Source organism: Amblyomma mixtum, chromosome 3 (assembly GCF_055824585.1).
Source record: "Amblyomma mixtum isolate Tamu chromosome 3, ASM5582458v1, whole genome shotgun sequence".
Taxonomy (NCBI): domain Eukaryota; kingdom Metazoa; phylum Arthropoda; class Arachnida; order Ixodida; family Ixodidae; genus Amblyomma; species Amblyomma mixtum.
In genome coordinates, this window is record NC_143014.1 from 353034239 (window position 1) to 353054743 (window position 20505).

At 43.0% G+C, this 20505-nt stretch overlaps 1 long non-coding RNA gene across 1 annotated transcript; it reads left to right on the plus strand.

Moving 5' to 3' along the window:
* Positions 1 to 9221: 9221 nt before the first annotated feature.
* LOC149356401 (uncharacterized) lies at positions 9222 to 18814 on the plus strand. Its single transcript, XR_016291641.1, has 3 exons — positions 9222 to 9508; positions 13234 to 13386; positions 17099 to 18814. It is a non-coding gene; the product is annotated as an uncharacterized LOC149356401 (long non-coding RNA).
* The last annotated feature ends 1691 nt before the right edge of the window (positions 18815 to 20505 follow it).

The following is a 20505-nucleotide window of genomic DNA, read 5'->3' on the forward strand; positions in this document are numbered from 1 at the left end:
CGCACATGCAGACAACCACAAAGAACGCTGGCCATATATGTTTTCAGCGTGGCTCGCGATCGGCTTTGGCAGGTTTTGACCAATTGGTGATACCACCTTTGCCATTTTTCTTTTACGCTGGCCTTCTCTTCTGCAGTTACGAATAAAAATAAAGTGTAAATATCTGCTTGTGAAATACTTATAGTTTATTTTACGGTGTACAACCACAAGGCTTTTTTTTTTGTTTAAATCAATACACGATTCAAGACAAGTCTAGCAAGAATCCAATAAATCTAAACGAACAGGATGGACCAAAATTGCTCTATAGTACTAGGGCACTGTGCCAAAACCAACCGTTCGGGGTGTTCGAGGCTCACCTTTTCTTTATTGCGCAAATTCACCTTTTGGCATACATCGCAAGGCTCGACGCGTAGGTGCATGTGCACACTGGCGTGCATCTGGCGGCCGGTCTTGGGAGGTAGCTGTGTCAGCGTAGATGTCAGTCGCACACTAAACCGGAGCAAGCTGTGAGAAAATGCCGAAGCATTGCCTCTGTGCCTGGAGACAAGGGACACGGAAAAACATTTCCTAAAACTTATTCATGTCGCTCACACGTGAGACATCAGAAACATCACATAGTGACGGTGCATGCGAAGCCACTCATATGCAGTGAAATATTGCGCACTGTAAAACTGCAAGAATTGAAGCGTGGCTCCAAACACGTACTTTTAAGAAAGTTGAGATCGGTGAGCTTAATGCCTTAATTTTGAGGAAAATTAACAGAAGCCCTTCTGTGGCTTGTTGCATTGAAATCCAAGCACAGGACGGTCGAAAGCGAAACCATCGCGAACCATTCCAGCTTTCAGTTTATGCTCATGATGTAAAAATAGCGCACAAGGAACACAAGGGACGGATAGGAAACGACGCAGACAAGCGCTAGCTCGCAACTGAGGTTTATTGCTGACACGCGCAATATAAGGTAGTCACTCTAAAAACATAAAAACAAAAACAACCACACGCAGTCCCTCCTCGAAAGGCCAAGTCAGAGGGGAAAAAAATGAAATTGAAGCCTCAGGCGCCACTCACCGCTGTGGAAGGATCAGTTAAAAAACCGTTATCAAAAAAGGAAGTCAATGCGACGCTGAGGCTAAGAAATCAATTTCACAGTCTGCCAAGTTAACAGAGGGCTGACTGATACAAAGATTCTGACATTTCCTAATGTGGTATGCCTCCACTATCTCGCGTACGCGCTGATTACGATGTCTGAAAAGTATGATGGCACTAGAAAAAATCGGTTTGCAAATTTTCCCCTTCTGCTCTTCTTTTTTGCTACATTCCCGGCAATGCTCAGTAAGATTCCCATAATGATCTTTTAATGAATTACGGTGTTCCCCCAGCCTAACGTTGAGGCATCGCCCCGTTTGGCCTACATAGACAGCTCCGCAAGACAATGGTAGTTTGTACACTACACCCAAGCTGGAGGGAACAATTGGGGCGTGGTGCCTAATGGTGCACCTACGCCTCTTCCGCTTATCGCCAACATCTTCTTGCCTGTTCCGTATCTGAGAGCATAAACTGCTCAACTTACTTGGCCCGGAAAAAACCACCAGGACGCCATAGCGGCTCCATATCTTCTTAAATTCATGCGCTATTCTATGCACGTAGGGCACCACGCCGACTTTCTGCCGCTCCCTTCCAACATCTTGGAATTTGTATCCCCCTTTGATCCAACGCACCAGTTTGCCGCACGTCATCGAGATGACATGCATCGAATACCCTGATTCCTTGAGCCTTTCCACCTGTGCAGAGACACTCTTTTGGAAGGAGTGAATGCAGGATTTTTGTGATGGCTGCCTTAGTGTAGGACGTCGCGATGACATTCTTGACAATTTCTGAGTGTCCCGAGGCAAAATTAAGAATGGCCTAGGCAGAACGGGGGCTGTAAGTCCAGCAGATGTGATCCTGGCATATGGACAACGACAAGTCTAGGAACTGTAGAACCCCTTCTTTGGGTGACTCAACGGTGAAATTCAACCCTGAGCTGCATTCTTTAAAAACCATCAAAATGTCAGGTATGCTAAGAGTTAGATCAGACAGTTAGATCAGTAAAATCACAAGGTAGTCATCAATATATCTGCCAGTTTTTTGACCAAACCTGATGAATTACGTTCGATATTTCGGTCCACCTGTGCGAGGAAAATTTTACTAAGTAGGGGGCTACGCATGAACCGATACAAACCGCTGTACGTTGAATGAACAAGCCTCCTTCCCATCCGATGACAGTTGAGGAAAGATAGAAAGACAGAATTTCTATGAAGGACTCTACCGAAACACCGCATCTGCCCATAAAGGCGACTTCATCATTGTCATCCGTGATACACACTTTAACACTTTCCATTAATCTTTTATGAGGCATCGAATAGTACAAATCTTCAACGTCTATGCTAAAAACACCACACTGTCCAAGGTTCATGGTCGTCAGAAGGTTTACCACAGCGTCCGAATTAGGTATCACGAAGGGATCCTGGACAACCAACGACGTGAGATGTTCTTGCAGGTATAGGGCGACCAAGCGCTGCCAGGTCAGCGATGCATGCGATGCGATGATGCGATGCAAGCGGTGCATGTCATCTGGATGACGTGCGCGAACTGGTGCGTTGGATTAAAGGGGGATACAAATCCCAAGGTGTTGGAAGGGAGCGGCAGAAAGTCGGCGTAGAATGGCATATGTGTTAAAGAAGGAAGGGAGCCGCTATGGCGTCCAGGTGATTTTTTCCGGGCCAAGTAAGTTGACCAGTTTATGCTCTCATATACGGAACAGGCAAGAAAGTGTTGGCGATAAGCGAGAGAGGCGTGGGTGCACCGTTAGGCACCATGCCCCGTTTGTTCCCTGCAGCTTGGGTGTAGTGTACAAACTACCATTGTCTTGCGGAGCTGTCTATGTTGGGCAAACGGGGCGATGCCTCAATGTTAGGCTGGGGGAAGACTATAATTCCGTAAAAGATCATTATGGCAATCTTTATGACCATTGCCGAGAATGTAGCAAAAAAGAAGAGCAGAAGGGGAAAATTTGCAAACCGATTTTTTCTAGTACCGTCATACTTTTCAGAAATCGTGATCAGCGCGTACGCGGGATAGTGGAGGCATACCACATTAGGAAATGTCAGAATCTTTGTATCAGTGAGCCCTCTGTTAACTTGGCAGACTGTGAAATTGATTTCCTAGCCTCCGCGTTGCAATGACTTCCTTTTTTTGATAACGGTTTTTTAACTGATCCTTCCACAGCGATGAGTGGCGCCTGAGGCTTCAATTCCATTTTTTTTCCCTCTGACTTGGTCTTTCGAGGAGGGACGGCGTGTGGTTGTTTTTGTTTTTATGTTTTTAAAGTGACTATCTTATATTGCGCGTGTCAGCAATAAACCTCAGTTGCTAGTTAGCGCTTGTCTGCGTCGTTTCCTATCCGTCCCTTGTGTTCCTTGTGCGCTATTTTTACATCATGAACGTTATCCAACTTGCCCAACTTTCGTGCTTTGCTTATTGTTCATTTTATGCAACGATTTCACAAAGAACTGCTTTCCTCAACAAAAAAGCAGTAAACCCAAGGCGTGCTGAAATTTCCCGACTTTCTTTCGGTGTAGGAACACTGAGAGCTGGCGATCTGGCCTTCGATAAAATGTCCCGGAGGAGGGTGGCGGTCGTGTGCGGTTCCGTTTGCACGGCGCACGCTTGCAGGCACAGGGCGACAACTTACTTTTTCATCGGTCCTGTGTACTACGCCGACTAATACTAAGTTTTTAACTAATACTAGGCGATAATTAACCTTCAATGAAAAAGAAAACGTGTATCAATTATACAGCAAGGATCTTGTTAATGAGTCCAGGAAGCATGATCTCAGACGGAGTACTCTTTACGGTTGCGGCCGCCGCGGTGGCTCAGTGGTTATGGTGCTCGGCTGCTGACCCGAAAGACGCGGGTTCGATCCCGGCCGCGGCGGTCGAATTTCGATGGAGGCGAAATTGTAGAGGCCCGTGTACTGTGCGATGTCAGTGCACGTTAAACAACCCAAGGCGGTCGACATTTTCGGAGCCCTTCACTACTTCGCCCCTCATAGCCTGAGCCTCTTCGGGACGATAAACCCCATAAACCAAACCAATCTCTATTTGGGCTGACATGCGCCTGCAAAGAACTGAATCACTCGGCGGCGGCGTAGCAACAAGCGAGCTCGCCGGTCCTCGAACAGAATTCCCGCCGCTCGCTGCATCGATCAAATTAAAGCTGGGAAAGAAACTTCGAGATAACAGGTCAAAAGTAACTACAGTAATCTGGAAAAACGTAGATGCAGTTCTACATCGCTGTGATCAATCGAGATCAGTCCGGTTGCTTCTCGCGTCACGAATAAAAATGATAACGCCCCGTTCCTGCGGCCTTGAGCGCGAACGAACGGACATTTTAATGATACGTGGCAATATTACGTTACAGATTTATAATTCTCAGTTTCCTTCGGGATTGCGCTGCTGTGGCTTAGTTTGAGGGGCAACAGGGAAGTGAAACTGGCAAAATGCTCATATTGCAAAACAATTTTATCGAATTATAAATTGCCCCTCTTTTTCACACCCATAGTCTCTTTTAAAAAAAATGGGAGCTTGCAATTATGGCCTTTTTAAAAAGCTCTCGATTTCTCAGCCATTCGCTCAGCTAAGTGTGAATGTCACAAGTGCTATATACGCTACGCTCAAGAGTAAACACTGGAAAGTACAAACATATAACGACAAATTTTCTCGAAACATTAACAGTGTACTACTGCGCACAATAAACTATGTAAGCGCAAAACTTACAGAGGGAACTAACTACTTTTAAGCAGCTTAGAAACCACTTCAGGATAATCTAAAGATGTGCAGTTTTTTTGCTAGTTTCTATCCGTCGAATACACTTGCACCCTCACTAATCTTGTAATACCTCTTTTTTGGTCCTATTTTTATGCTTTACGAAGAACGGCATGTTGTTTCCAGTGAAGTTATGCTTATATTAGAGCGGATTTTTTGCGATTGTATTTATTTTGCACTGCGAATGTCAGGCGTCCGTTGGTATCGTTTGGGGGCCAGCGCCATTGTCAAGGTCTCGTAATGGCAGCTTCTTTCTTTTTGCTGCGATCTTTTCATGTAATGAGAGTATCGCATTCCTTTTCATGTAATGAGAGTAAACAAACATCATTATTAAGTATATTGCATACTTTTGGTATTCTTGACTCCTGTTTTCTGATTACCTGCTCTCTATGACCTCAGTTTTGCTTGCATTCAGTGTGCACTCATGACTCTGACCAGTGTGCATAATCATGCCAGCAGTTGTACTGCCATTATATGTGGTTCGCCGATGTTGTCAAGTCATGCTAGCCTCCCCACTGGCATTGATATGCCTGTTTTTCTATGTATTTGTTTGAAAAGCGAGGAGAAAGTTATTATTGCTAGTGTTATTATTATTATGATTTTTCAGCTAACCAAAAAATAATTGATAAGATCCTATACAAATCCCTTAAAAACTGGTGCAACTGACATGCCTCTCTCTTTGGCGAAACCATTCGTGTGACTGTAAGCCAGCTTATTATGCCGTCTCTTTAAAGTATCTCGGAGTAATCTTGGACTGTATGTTGTCATGGCGCTGCTATATGACGCATATATTGAGAAGACTGCGGAGAGAAGCATTGTTTTATAGAATTTACAAAGTCTAGCTTGACTAATAGTAAAAAAAAATCATTAATAGACGTACTCGACTGCATTGTACTGAGATAAGCAATCGCGGTATTCTGCTTCAGTTCCTCATGCTGGAACGAACATGTATATAAATGGCTGAGCAAAATGCTACACTGCAAAAAAATTCCGTGAATGTTACGTACAAACTCTCCATAACAGAACGAACGCTTGCTCTGTTGCATCTGAAATTGAGGGTCCATCCGTAACATATTCGTGAAGGTGGCTGGCCGTATTATGCATTTTCTGAAACGTATTACTCGCCGTAACTGTTGGCCCCCGGACTAGGCACCACATGACGTCCCATTTCCGATCTGTGTGGTTTACTCTTGTTCAACAATGTCCACAAACTAGCATGGCGAAAATGAGATTAACCCCATGTGCAAAGGTGAAGATCCGAGGGGGGGTGATAATCAAATGAGACCCAAGTGACGCATAATGTTGTTTCAACGTTGAGGGATTGCTACAAATTGTAAGCAACATTAAATAACAAAGGACTTACTTTGCTATAACTTTAAAAGAAGAACGTTGACTTTATAAAAAAATATTTTCACCATGTTGCTAACCACATGACAGGGTAACAATTACTAAATGCAATTAATAAATAATTTAGAAATGCAGCTTAATGAGGTCAAGAGATAAAAAAAATTTAGACACAGACAATGGTTAGACAACTTCTCTAAATTGAAACTGAACACCAGCTGAAAATACATTACAAACATGATGAAAGTGCACAAGCTGAAAGCCGAATTTCCGTCTGCCGTTTGATAAGGAAACGAACCACTGAGAAAGCCCAAAGCATGGGCAAACAAATTTGTGAATGCAGTGCAATGTAGCAGTCACATCTTTGCTACACAACCATCAATCAAAAACGCTAACTCCTTCACGGATAACAAAAGCACAGGCGCAACAAAATATTGCTAATTGCAATGTTCAATTTATTAGGTACCTATAGCCGGCCATTCATGCCTGGTCTTCCTGCGGATAAATGAAACGCTGCAAAAAAGCAGTGAGCAGCCATAATTGCTGCAGTGACAAGGAGGATGTGCACCGTTGGTGCTGTTCCCTCATCCTGACTAGGAAATAATAGCTGTTTTTTTCTGGAATGTACTCTGGAAGCATGAATTTCCTATCCACCTTTATTTAGCTTGCACTGACACGACCCATCATGAACTCTGCAGCTTTGACAAACATGCGGGCCAGTCGACAGCCACAGAAGACTGTAGAACCCTGCTAACTTACAAAAAAACCAGTGCTCAGAAAGAAAAATTATAAAAAAATGAGGAGTTCCTTACACGCACTATGTTTTATATGGTACTAAGAATGCGGCTAAGACATGGCATGAATATTGTTTTTTTCTGCTCAGTTACAAACTTTCTCGCCTGTGCTAACATATTACTGCAATGTAAATAATGAAACATGCCAGCATTGCACAACATGCTGTAAGACTTACAAAATACACCCCCTACAAGGCTACCACATGCCTCTTAGATGTGGCAATGTTTATATCTACCAAACTATCTAGACTAAAATGAGACACCAAGCCTCTGACATCTGGAGATGTGTACCTCCCATGCAATTAGAGTGATTGGAGATGCTCCTCATTGATGGCATTTCAGTTGCTAGGTGTGGAAGGACCGGATATGAAGGTGAACAACTAGACACCCACTTTTTAAGCAACGTCACAATGAGCAATGTGCCTTGGCTTTTCTTCCATCCAAAAAGTTTTATGTTCCATGTTTACGTAACTGCTTGCATGTGCTCATTTTGGCTTGCTGAGAGGTTCTTTTCTTTGTTAAACTAGCTTTAACTCTGGCCTCAGTCTTCTGCACCTTCTTAATTTTTTGCTAGTGTTCACCTTAAGTCATGTGTAAGCTCACGCAGATCTCTACTTTTCTACGTTTCCAACTGTCACGTCTTCTCTGCCTTTGTCATGTCCATCACTGCATCCGATGCCTTCAAGTATGCTGTGTATAATCACCTTAACTAATCTGCCTATTACACATGTATTTTTGTTAGCCACCCACTCCTCTATCTGGCGCTGATAGGCCCTGAGAGTAAATAAATGAATTGTAGTCTAAGCTAAGTCTCAGCAAGCATGCATTATGTTCAGTTTATTTTACCATGTTTACCAGTAAAGAGTGGACGGAAAAAAGCTGCTAAGTGGAGCTTGACATGCCTCTCGCCCCTACACTGGAAAGCAGCAGGCAAGGCATACATAACCACTAACGACAACAGAACATGCCAAGTGTGAAGTAAATCAGTAATGTTCCTCGCATTTATCACAGGGCATACTCTCTGCTCAGTAATTTATTACCCCCTTAGACATTCTGCAAGGAGTGTATACAATGATGTGTCACCACAATACAATGAGAATCATTAACCCTGTGCAAATACAACAGCAAAGAAATATATGCCAAATAAATGCACTGCTTACATGCAACCAAGAGGCAAGAATGGGACAACCTGGCACATTTATGGAAAATAAGCTCAAAATAATAAAGAATGACATTTGAGCAGCCGCTCATTCCCCCCACCCCCTCCCTCAAAAAAATATGAAAAATGGTCCTCTTCACACGGCACGTTTGAAAGATGCGGCTGTAATGTTTGCGACAGTTCCACTACGTGTGAAAATCAGATATAAATAACGCCAACGCATGCGGTTGGAAGCGAGGCGCCAGGGCGCGGGCAAACAGTAATCGTCTTCAGGTGTCGACTGGTTCCACCTCCTGAGGGCCGCTGCTCGACGAATACCACTCATGGCCACGTTCACATCCAACAAGCTTGTAATAAACATTAGAGAGGTGTTTATCATGACGCAGCAGCAGCTCATCAGTGCTATTGGCCAGTGCTGAATTTTTTAGCTTGATAAACGAAATCATCCACCGAAACGCGTGTCGACCGTTCCTCGCCAGATTCTTGCAGTCCCACGAGGGTGAGCAGCTTTTCCCCCGGCTTCGTCTCCTCTTTAGTGCAGGGCCACTGTCATTGTGACGCACATTCTGCACGGTCGTTTTACTATGCATCGATGCCGCATGGGACAGCAAGCGGTTGTACACTCCAATGCGGCGTACGGGCCGCACACATACACACACCGTAACGACAATACAGCGCGCAGGACGCACGCAGCGAACACGGAAGAACAAAAACCGTTCTAAAGCACCTGTTCACTCAACACCGGGCCGCACACATACACACACCGTAACGACAATACAGCGCGCAGGACGCACGCAGCGAACACGGAAGAACAAAAACCGTTCTAAAGCACCTGTTCACTCAACACCACACATACTCCGCAATTCCGCGCATGGTTCCGACTGCGGGCTTGGCTAGCGCTTCGACTCGTCATGGCCAAGCTGCATGCCCTGCGCTCTTGTGGTAACAACGCTCATGAAACGAAAAAAAAATTTTAATATGTAAAACCATTCAAGTTATCAGCTAAAAAAGCTACGGTAAAATTAAATACATTTGATATGTTTTCAAGGTGGTGCGCTTTTGCGGACGCGAATACGCGAATGGGGCTATGAATTTCCCGTGCAGCTCTGCTAGACACCATAGCTCTGCAAATGGCATCGTGCTCGGAGTTTTGCGCGGCTGACTTGCCCGCATGAATTTTACTTCCTCCGTGCACACATGCTTGGTGAGGTGAACGGTGGTCGGTGCGAACAGTTCGAAGTTTAATCCACTGAAAATTGCTCAAGGAAAGTCAGCGGCATTGCATTGCATCACGAGTGACTGGCGGCAGCCACACGACATCGTCTCCGGTTTCGTGAACTTGTGAGAAGGTGAGCAATTTGTTCTCAAATTTTGAAAGCGGTTTTTTGTTTGTATTGTAACCCTGTGTCTCGTCGCATGTTATGTTCACGGTAACATCAGCACAACGTGCATGCGCTTTCTGTCTCTATTTGAAGTAACATTGGTCGGTCAGCGTAAACTTTTCGATTCAATTAAGCACAAGCTGTCCATGTTGGTAGTGCGTGTTGAATGTGCTTGTCCTGTCCGCTCTCCCTGTGTTCTGCGTGTTTTTCTGTGCTCCGTTTTTAGATGGATCGATACCAACTAGCCCAACTTTCTGCTTTACTGAACTCTATTTGAGATCATTCTGCGCTCGAGATGGTCTTCTGGTAATTTATTTATTACCAGGTATAGTCTAGAGATTTGGAACCGTTCATCCCACTGCAACAGTGCTGAAAAGCTGTTTTGTGTTCATGCATCTGCTGTCCTTAAACTTTTCGGTAATCATTCGCATGGTTCCTTTGGATCTGGACTACCGGCTACTGTTGCTAGGGACGCCCAGTGGGTCAGCTGTTTGTCCAGGTGCTAAGTTACCAAAGGTACCATTCCAGACATTTTTTTTTTTCTGTTCATCAACCTCATATTCCTTGCAAAAATTACAGTATGTAATTGGGCACTAAAAAAATTGGTAACTTATACACATTTCAGGACAGTTCAGAGAAATGAAATGAAAATTGGTTTTTGAGGAAAGAAAATGGGGCAGTAACTGTCTCACTTCTCTCGGTGGACTCCTGAACCTAAGGGAAGGAATAAACGAGGGAGTCTAGAGAGAAATGCACATGCAGCATCAGTATTCTCTCTGTAGACTTTTCGAGACCTGGATTCATTCCTTCTAGGACAGTGCCAAGCAGTAGGTGAACTGCACACAAATTTATTTTCCTCAGGTGCAAAGTAAAGAGTGAAAATGTTGTAAGACAAATCTCTACCCTGTTTCATTCTCACTGCATTTGCTCAAAGCATAATATGAAATCCTGTATTTCTTATACCCTGGTTTCCTTTACTTTGAGCAGTAGGTATTGACAATGAACATCAAGGCAACTCCACTCTCATTGCTTATTGCTGCTTTTAGGTTCCCTCCATGATTTTCTGTTTGCTCAGTCCTGGCCTTAACATATTTTCTTCTGCTGCTTAGCTTCGAACTACTGGCTAGGTTACATGGTTCTGCTACTTCTATGTTCACTGTGAGGTTTGAGAGCTTGTTGCTTTGTTCTTTTTTTATAAGCATCTTTGTCTTCTCGAGGCTGATTGGCAGTCCGGAACAGAGACCACATGCATTGTTTATGTTAAGATGATGACATGATAGCCTAACACATCGTATCGTTGCCATTCGAGCCCCCTGTGTACTTGCTTTGTTGCACTGGGAGCAAAAAAGTTTAGTGGAAGTCGCAATGAGGCGCACTTTTGTTTAGACTAGTGGCAAAGGTTTACTGTTGCTTCGCAGTATAGTGCTCCCACCTGTTGCGCACGAGCATTTAGATGGCTGTTAAATACTACTATCAAGGATTTAGCCATTGTAATGTCGCAGGTCTGTTGTGTAGGATTTCAGATCATTGTCTTGCACTGTCCCCGAAGCCTGTTGTGTGTCAGTTACGCCACTATGCTGTTGTATTTCTGTCCAGTGTAAAAAATATTTTCTGTGATTATGCTACACGCACAGATTCATGGGGAAGTAAATATTTTGTGTCGCTTCAACCGGGTAATGCTTCAGAATGAACACATGCAAAAACCCATGCTGTTAAAAGCCTCGGCTTGTGTAACCCAAGTGTGAGGAGAATACTATTATGGCAGGGATTCTCGCATTGCAACCTTTTAAATTCCTTTTTTGTAAAAAGAATGGCGTGAGGTTTCATGAGTTACAGCTCTCTTTCATTGCTTGCTCAGAGAAAGCGTTTATTGTAAGTAAGCAGTAGTGGCTTTTTTCTATTGTTCAAGCAGCAGCGTCAGCATGCCTCATCATTTTTGTCTTGAATGACTGAAGGTGCTTCCAGAGCATTGCCTTCTTTTTTTCTTGTTGTTTATTCAGCATGCAATATTGTGTCTATAGATTGCTCTTTAGCATTATTTTGCGTTCTCCCAAGCAAATTTTAGGCGACCAAATTCAGAAGCACCTTGTATTGGCCTTACATGCTCGCTATTAATGCAGAAGTAATTATATGCCACACTAAACACCAAATCTACATCCTTCAGAGTGGGTCTAGAAGCTTGTCTCCAGACTCTTGCCTTCAAGGAGTTTTTGCAGGTTTCATGTATCTGCTTGGTGTTGGAAGTGACAGCCTTGACTGATAATGATGAGCATTAGACACACATTATGCATTTACAGTTAGGCCGGAACGAAATGCGAACATACATGTGCAGTACTTTTCTACTTTGCAGCGAGGTATACATTTAGAAAGGGTTCATATATGTGTATTAGGTAGATCTCTTAACCAGAAACAGGAATCAGGCTAGCTGCATACTCAAGCTGAAATCACACAGGTGAAATATTTTGTCTTGTTCATAGGCGCTGTTTGCATTTCATTCCAGCCTGATTGTGCACTACTGCCATAGCAGGTACCCTATCTAAACGAGACACTGTCTTGTGGCAAATCATGCGCATATGTTTTAGACACGTGTGTGAAGAAATGTGTAGCTACAAACATTGCATACTTGGTTATTCATAATGCTTTTTTTTCTCATGTGCATAGAACAATGATCAGCTACATTGCTTGCTTTGTTGTTCTATTTTTCTGCTAATATTAAACTACATATTAATCTCAAAGACCCGATGTTCGACTGAATGATCCTTCTGTGTCCCACTAGGAAGGCAAAAGCATCACGCCTAGGGCTCATTCACCGCCCTTCACCCCTGTTTTGGTTTCAGTCGGTCAGTTATGCTATTAATGAATGTAATCACTTTATAGGACAAGTATATATGAAAATATATTTTGGGCTAAATGAGGTTAATTATGCTATTAATGAATGTAATCACTTAATAGGACAAGTATATATGAAAATATATTTTGGGCTAAATGAGGTTAACAAGTTATCCACTGTGCACAATGGTATGGTTGGTCTTGTACATCTTTACTTGGGTGTTAATGTTTCTTTTGTGGTTGCTGTCTAAATAACTTTGCCTGCCTATTGTATCCTAAGTCCTTTTATGCCCGTCTTCCTTCCTACTGGCTCTCTCCCTTTTCAGTCATTCCTTTTTCCTTTAAACTGGCGATTGGTCACAAGCCTGCTGTGGGAATGGCAGCTAGCACTAGGCCCCCTTTTTTTTCATTGAACCTGCACTGCTAATATTAACGCTAATAGTACTGTATCAGTATTTATGTGATACTGCATTTTTTGTTATGCATAAATAGTTAGCTAAGCCAATGGTAGCAGTGTTGAATATCACAATATATCATGCATATATCTTGCATGCAATATCAGTATCAGTTTATTCACTTTGGATGAAGGTTATGCAAACAGGGTGATAAAAGCATCTGGGCCCTTAGCAAGCTGCTAGTTCGGGCCCATGCAATAAGTGCACAATATAGTGTACCCAGGCGTCAACATAAGAAAAAAAAGTGTACATTTTATATGAATAGAAGATGTTACACAAAACTATATCAGTATATTCACTATTACGCTACCCTCTATTTCTTTCAGCTCGGCCGTTTGGCTGTCGATATTTTGTGCTGCTTTCCTACCTTAGTCCACTCAAACTAAAACTTTGCGTTCTGTGTTGCAGGTAGAATCTACAATGAATGCCGCACTGTGTCTTGTAAGCAGGAGGCGGTGTTAATGGAGCCATGAACTTTTCTTGCGGATGACTGGCGTTGGCCTTATTATGCACTGAACCTCAAGTGTGAAGAGGAAAATGTCGTGTTGGATTTCTGCACAGGTGAGACATCATGGTGAATCTACCAGTGCGAAAGACTAGACAAGAGACAAGACAGCCGCTGAGTCGCGGCCATAGTTTATTGAAGTGAATAGGGAATACATGAAGAAGCCAAGCAACACCACAAACCACACAATTACAAATAAGTATACATGACAACATGAGTCAATGCCCCTGAACATTCCCCTGATCGAGATAGTCCAACTCATTGCGTGTTAGTGCGATAGACAACACACTTGCACATTAGTCACCGAGTCGTAAGGTGTGTCTAGCCTCAATAATCTACCATTTAATCTTCTCTGAATTTACTGCCAAAATGTGTGTTGCCAAAAGAAAAGGGTAGCAGCCTTCACATCCCTTGCAATATACAGAAAAGTTAGAACCCCTACCCTCTTGTGCTCCTGTAATCTTACATTGATACACCTTCCAGTTTGACCTATATAGACCTGACCACAAGATACAGGGTCTGATACCATGTTCATTTTACAAGGTACATATACATTTCACTCCACATGTGTACTTTTCTCTAGCCACATTCACAGAATTATTCTTAACAATTTTACATATTTTAAACAACTTATTAGGGGCCAAGAAAATCGCTTTTCCATCATACCTTCTGGCCGCATTTTTCAATTTGTGCGACAATCTATGTATGTACGGTAACACAACCGGTCTTTTGGCATCTCGCTGGCTGGCCCCGGCCTGATTGCGCCGGTCGCCGTGAAAAGCTTTCGGCTTCCTTAACAATTTGTTGTATGCTCTTGCAAATAACATGGTTAGGAAATCCTTTGTTCATTAACCTAAAATATACTCTTGGAAACTAGTCGTCATGCTAAGAAAGCATGACTTCATCAATTCTGAGTCCAGGCTTGACAGTCCAATGCTATCTTTCACTAGCTTGTAATAGCCAACCTGTGTCCAAGTAGCAGCTTAACACTCCTGTGTGAATATCACCAGCACACATGGTGTGTGCAGATCAACTTATCAAGGTAAGGTCCAGAAACCGCAGCTCCTTTTGTGGCGACATTTGCTCCAAGGTAAACCTAAGACAAAGGCCTTGCTCCTTAAACAGATTGAGAATATGTTCACATCCCAAATTATCAGAACATTTGTAAAAGACCAGAAAATCATCAACATAGCAAAAGATTTTTTCCCCCAGTCCATGCAAGTCCTTGACAATCATTCTATACACCCTACTTAAAATATCTCTTAGCACAAGGCCCATCTTCGAACCACTACATATACCAGATTTTTGAACACATACCTCACTGCAGTACTCTACAGCCATGCTCTTAAAATAAATGCTATTCACTAGCATGCTCTTCAGATGAATTTCAGAAAAGTGTTCTTGCAAAATTTTGTCTGGTTATTTGCAAAAGCATTTGTCTACTTCGCATCTTGAAGATCGGTTTCTTGTACTCAATTCGCAGCGTGGTTGAGTATCTGAAGAATGGCAATCCAGCAGATTGTCTGGTGGTTAGTGTCGATGTAGAACTATTTTATTCCATCCCGTATGAGGACCTTATGAAAAGCTTGTGAATGTGTATATCGGAGCACAATGATGAGCTTGTGTTTAGGAACAGGTGCGTAGTAGCCTTTTTTTGGACTTACTTCCTTTTATTTGAAGAGCATGTTTCTGGAGTATGGCTGTGCGGCATATGTTCAAAAGTCTAGTATATGTATCGATTGAATGCCTCTGTGCTAAGTAATATTCTCTTAAGCAGGGTGGATGGAGTGATTGCCAAGAACTTGCATGGGCTGGGGGAAAATCTTTCACTGCGTCTGATTTTCTGGTCTTTTACAAAAGGTTGCGATAGTGTGGGACCTGTGCATATTGTCAAGTTGTTTAAGGAGCAAGGCCTTTCTTTAACTTAGCATTTCCTTAGAGGAAATGTCCCATCAAAAAGAGCTGTGGTTTCTGGGCTTCACCTTGATGTTCTGCACATGCCATGTATGCTGCCGATATTCACCCAGGAGTGTCAAGCAGCTACTTGACTATTGGCCGAACTGTTCTAAGCTAGTGAAAGATAGCATTGCGTCATCTAGGCTAGGCTCGGTATTGATGAAGTGATGCTTTCACAGCATGACAAGTGGTCTCCATGAGCAGATTTTAAGGCTTACGAAAGCATTATTCCCCAACCATGCTATTGCAGGAGTGTGTGATAAATTGTTAAAGCTGAGCGTATAAGATTGATCAAGTTGGTCAGACATGCTAAAGGTAAGAATGGCATAGCATCATGTAACGAGGACAGCAGGAGAGCACACACGCATTAGTGCCAACCTTGGAGCAGATACAGATTCCAAGAGCATGTGCTTGACATTCAGCGTTGGCAGTCAAGGGTCGGGCTCATTCAATCTTGAATGTTCAAATCAGTGTTTTCTCATTTCCTTGACTGCCAGTGCTGATTGTCAAGCACGTGCTCTTGGATTCTGTATACACTCCAAGGTTGGCACTTGTGCGTGTGCTTGTTGTCCTGCTGTCCTTATTACTTGATGCTGCGCCATTCTTCCCTTTAGCATGTTAAAGCTAAAACCCTTTCACAGGGATTGGCAGGATACGGCCAGGGCCAGCCATCGAGATACCAAAAGATCGACTGTGTTACTGTACATACGTAGATTGTCGCACAATTTGAAAAATTTGGTCAGAATGTATGACGCAGAAATGGTGCTTTTGGCCCCTAATAAGTTGTCTACAAACTGTAAAATTGTTAAGAATAATTTTGTGAATTTGGTCCGGGAAAAGCATATGTGCCTTGTAAAATGTATGTGGTGTATCGGATACTGTTATCTTGGGGTTGGGTTTATGTTGGTCAAACTCGAAGGTGTGTGAATGTAAGACTACGGGAGCACAAGAGATATTTGGATATTGGTAGGGGTTCTAACTTATCTGAACATCGCAAGGAATGTGAAGGCTGCTAGCCATACCTTTTGGCAACACTCATTTTGGCGATACATTCGGAGCAGATTAACCGGAAAATTATCGAGGCTAGACACATCTTATGACTCGGTGACAAATCTGTGAGTGTGCTGTCCATCGTGTTCATATGCAACGAGTTGGACTATCTAGATGAGAGGAAAGTTAAGAGCGATCTTTTACTCATGTTGTTGTATAGCATATCTGTAACTGTGTGGTTTGTGGTGTTGTTTGGCTTTTCTATGTGCTCCCTGTTTACTTCAATAAACTTCAATTGCGAGTCAGCGCCTGCTTTGTCTCCTTTCTTGTCATTGTCTCGTGCTGGTAGGTTCACGTACTTGCAGAGTAGATTCACTGAATTGTATACTTGCAGAGGCTTGTGAAGAAAAACCAGAGGAATTTTCTTTCCTTTGTCTGGAATGGAAGTTAAAAATTTTTTTCGCATTGCTAGATGGTTGCAGCATGAAATTCCATTCTGGAAGGGTAAACCCACTAAATTGTACATTTTGTGTGCAAGGGTACTGATGCTTGCATGAAACTGAAAACATTCGTCCAGGCTATCTGGCTAGCTTTCTTCTTCCTTGTGCCCAGATTTTTTTAAACAATACTTTGTCAGATTTATTTTGACCAGAATTTCTAACATGTTAATTATACCACATTTTGTGATCATATACAACAAAATTAAAACATGATGATCACTGGTGTATGGTTTAGTCTGGGGTAGAATGATGAGAAGTACCTAGTATATAGTAAAATTTAATATTACTAGTCTAACATAAACAAAATTGCTCTTTTTTTTAGTGGAAAATTTTGCTACCAGAGAGTCGGAGCGGCATGGCATGATGAAGACTTGGACAATGTGCATTCCAGAGTACCTGTATTCATGTCGGCACGAAAGCTTGCGCACAGTGCTTCAAACAGTTGGTGAGTACCTTGGTGCTGTGCTTCTGCTTAAATAGATAGGTAGATATTTTATTTTAAATGTGCCTGAACAGCCAATTGGCCTAAACGAGTGCACACTAAGTCAATACAAACACCATGACGTGAACAGACATAATACAGAAAAATGGTCACAAATACGATGATAATAATAGTAAAGAAAAACAAGCATAATGAATAAACAATGAAAACAGCAAATTAGGCAAATATTTCTGTGTCATAAAAAGTTGAATTGTGTTATTTGCAAACGAGTCATTGGTGAAATGGCATGCATGTCAGGATGAAATCTATCATAGCATTTGGTGGTTTTTCCCTGAGGCACACGAAATCGCTGTGACATCAATAACGGCTCACAGTCAATAGAGCCGAGCACAACTTTATGTAGAAAATCCATGTCATAAAGAGTAGACATACCAAGGTCTGCTAGAAGAAAGTCGTGGTCTTAGAAACGACAGCGCTCAATATATCTATCACAAAGGATGCATACAATCTTCTGCTGAACATTTTCGATTTCATCGCCAGAGGTAACAGAGGCACTATTCTAAGCTACTGATGCAAACTCAAGACGTGGCATCACGAGAGCACAGTAGCCAAATTATGTTTTTAATCTGAATAAGAGTGTGTATCTGAAAATTTGAGCAAAAATTGAGTAGCATTTAGATATTCTTGCACGAAATACCACTGTTAAAATTGGTTATAAATGATATGTCTCACATGTACACTTATCTGCTGAATATAGTAAGCATGGCTTGCGACCTGAGTGCCTCCGATGTATGAAAAAAATGGCCAGGTTACTGCATGACGCGTGGAGCAACCCAGTGTAGCACATTCAGGCTTCATGGAGTGGAGAATGAAGGCAGTAATAACTTTAAGAACAGAAAATACAGGACCAGGAAGCTGACAGAACACACTGACACTCGGTGCATGAAGGGCATTATGGAGTTGCCTGTCGTGTCGTGCAAGATGGAGGTCGCACAGACAGATGTTAAACATGAGTCGATGCAGATACCTTCTGTCATTACGTAGTACTCACTGCAGAACTCAACAAAAAAGAAGCAAAGGTAACAGCTGAGCATGGCCAGACTCTTGTGCTTTCCTCCGCAAGCAATCTGGAAGCGCAACTCTTCGAAGTCTTTTATGCTTTCACTCGACATATACATCATCACTGCATGTGTCGAGGAAAAGTACATACCCTTAATGTCAAATGACATAGCACTTACAGGACCCAGTAACAGCTTACTGAGGTGTTCTGATGCATCTACAGGGCACCTCATGAGAGATTCTTAGGCTTCAGAGCACTCAATCTACAGGGCGCCTCATGAGAAATTCTTAGGCTTCAGAACACTCAGCTCTTGCAGAAATTGTTTCAAAGTTTGTTGCCACATGGACCTCTTCGTAATAATGACCCTAAAAGCGAGCCTTCCTTTAGTGTCACAAAAAAAGGCCTAGGACATGGGTCTTTTTTGCTCCTTCATTAGAACCAAAATGTTTGCGAGCGAGATCTTTCACAGATATGGAATGATTTCACGAAATGTCAAAGGGAAGACTGAAGCTGTGCGAAGCAATACCAGCAACAGCCCTGCCGCGATGGCTCAGTGGTTACGGCGCCCGGCTGCTGACCCGAAAGACGTGGGTTCGATCCCGGCCGCGGCGGCCAAGTTTCGATGGAGGAGAAATTCTAGAGGCCAGTGTGCTGTGCGATGTCAGTGCACGTTAAAAAACCCCAGGTGGTCGAAATTTCCGGAGCCCTTCAACACGGCGTCCCTCATAGCCTGAGTTGCTTTGGGACGTTAAACCCTAATAACCAAACCAAGCGATACCAGTTACAAACACATCACAGCTGTTGAAGAAGCTGAAAGATTCATGCCTTCATCCTTTTTCTACATCAGACACATGACTACACTTTGTCTTTCTGGGCCATCATTTTGAAAAGGTTAACATGGCAGCGGCCTTCGGTTAAATTTCTGCAAGGAGCCCTTTGTGGAAACTTAAGCATCTGTTCCTCGTGAGGCGCACTGCAGAGATATTTGAATACCTTAGTGAGCTGCAACCAGCACCTGTGGCTGCATTTTCACTGACATCAGAGATTAGTACATTTTCGTGCAGATGCTGAGATAATGGAAACTATGACTGAAAGCATAAGGTTTCGGGGAAGTATGCTTCCTGATTGCTTGTGGGCAAGTGCTGGGTAACCACCAATCCAATGGGTACAAGCTTTCTCCTCACCTGGTGCTCGTCTCCTTTAGGGTGAAATGCCTGCCAAATGGTTCGTTGCCCCACCTTGAGATGAAGAAAATACCTTGTGCCATGGTGCTCTTTGTCCTCAGATTCCCTCGCGCCATCAAAAATCAATCATCATCATGCTTGTGGGCAAGTGTCTGGCCTTTTTCAGATGTTACCAATGTTCCTTGCTCACTAAGTTGTGCATTGGGTACTATGTAATGAAAGGCATCTGCATTGAATTGTATTTGGCACCCATCCTTAGCTACTTTATATTTGCACAAAATTGTAGACAACCGTAAAGACTTTCATGCACACAGTGGTGTCCGAGTAAGCGCATTTTGTCTGCTTCTTCCTGGCCCTGTGGTTTTTGCTGTTTACTGTTATGAGAAATAAATTTTAGGCAATGAATCATGTTGGTTTGGTTCTCAGTAAATGGCTTTTACAAGCTTCTACGAAAGCCGATTGCTCAATAGCGGATGGTTCAAATGTATTTGTGAAATTTATAATAGGGGTTGTGTGGCTACTAAATGAGGATTTTTTTATCTTTTCAGATGGATCCGAAAGCAATTTTTAGAGGTACAATGTGTGCAATTTGTCATGAAAATAAAACGTATGTACTTGTACTCAACCAAACACTTGCTACTCTTTCATTCTAAGTTGCATTCTTTGTACGTGTGCAATACATAAAATGCATGAAAGTCTTGTACATAATACTTATTTCCTCGGCCTCTGGACTGCTATATCTGCAGTGAACGTTCTGGGCAGAAGCTATACACAGATGCATGTGCATGTACTACTGAAAGTATTATCGAGAGCAAAAATAACAGACCCCTGCCAGCGCGGGCCGATCTGTGCCAAACTGCATGCAAGCGCCGCTTGACGAAGCACTCCAGATGCTGAGACGAGCGCAGTGGCACGCAATGCGTAGCGCTCCTCGAGATGGGCGCACGCCACTGCGCTGGTCTCGGCACTAGGAGCGCTTCGTCAGGCGGTGCTCACATGCAGTTTGGCGCGGATCGGCACGCGCTGGCAGGGGTCTGTTATTT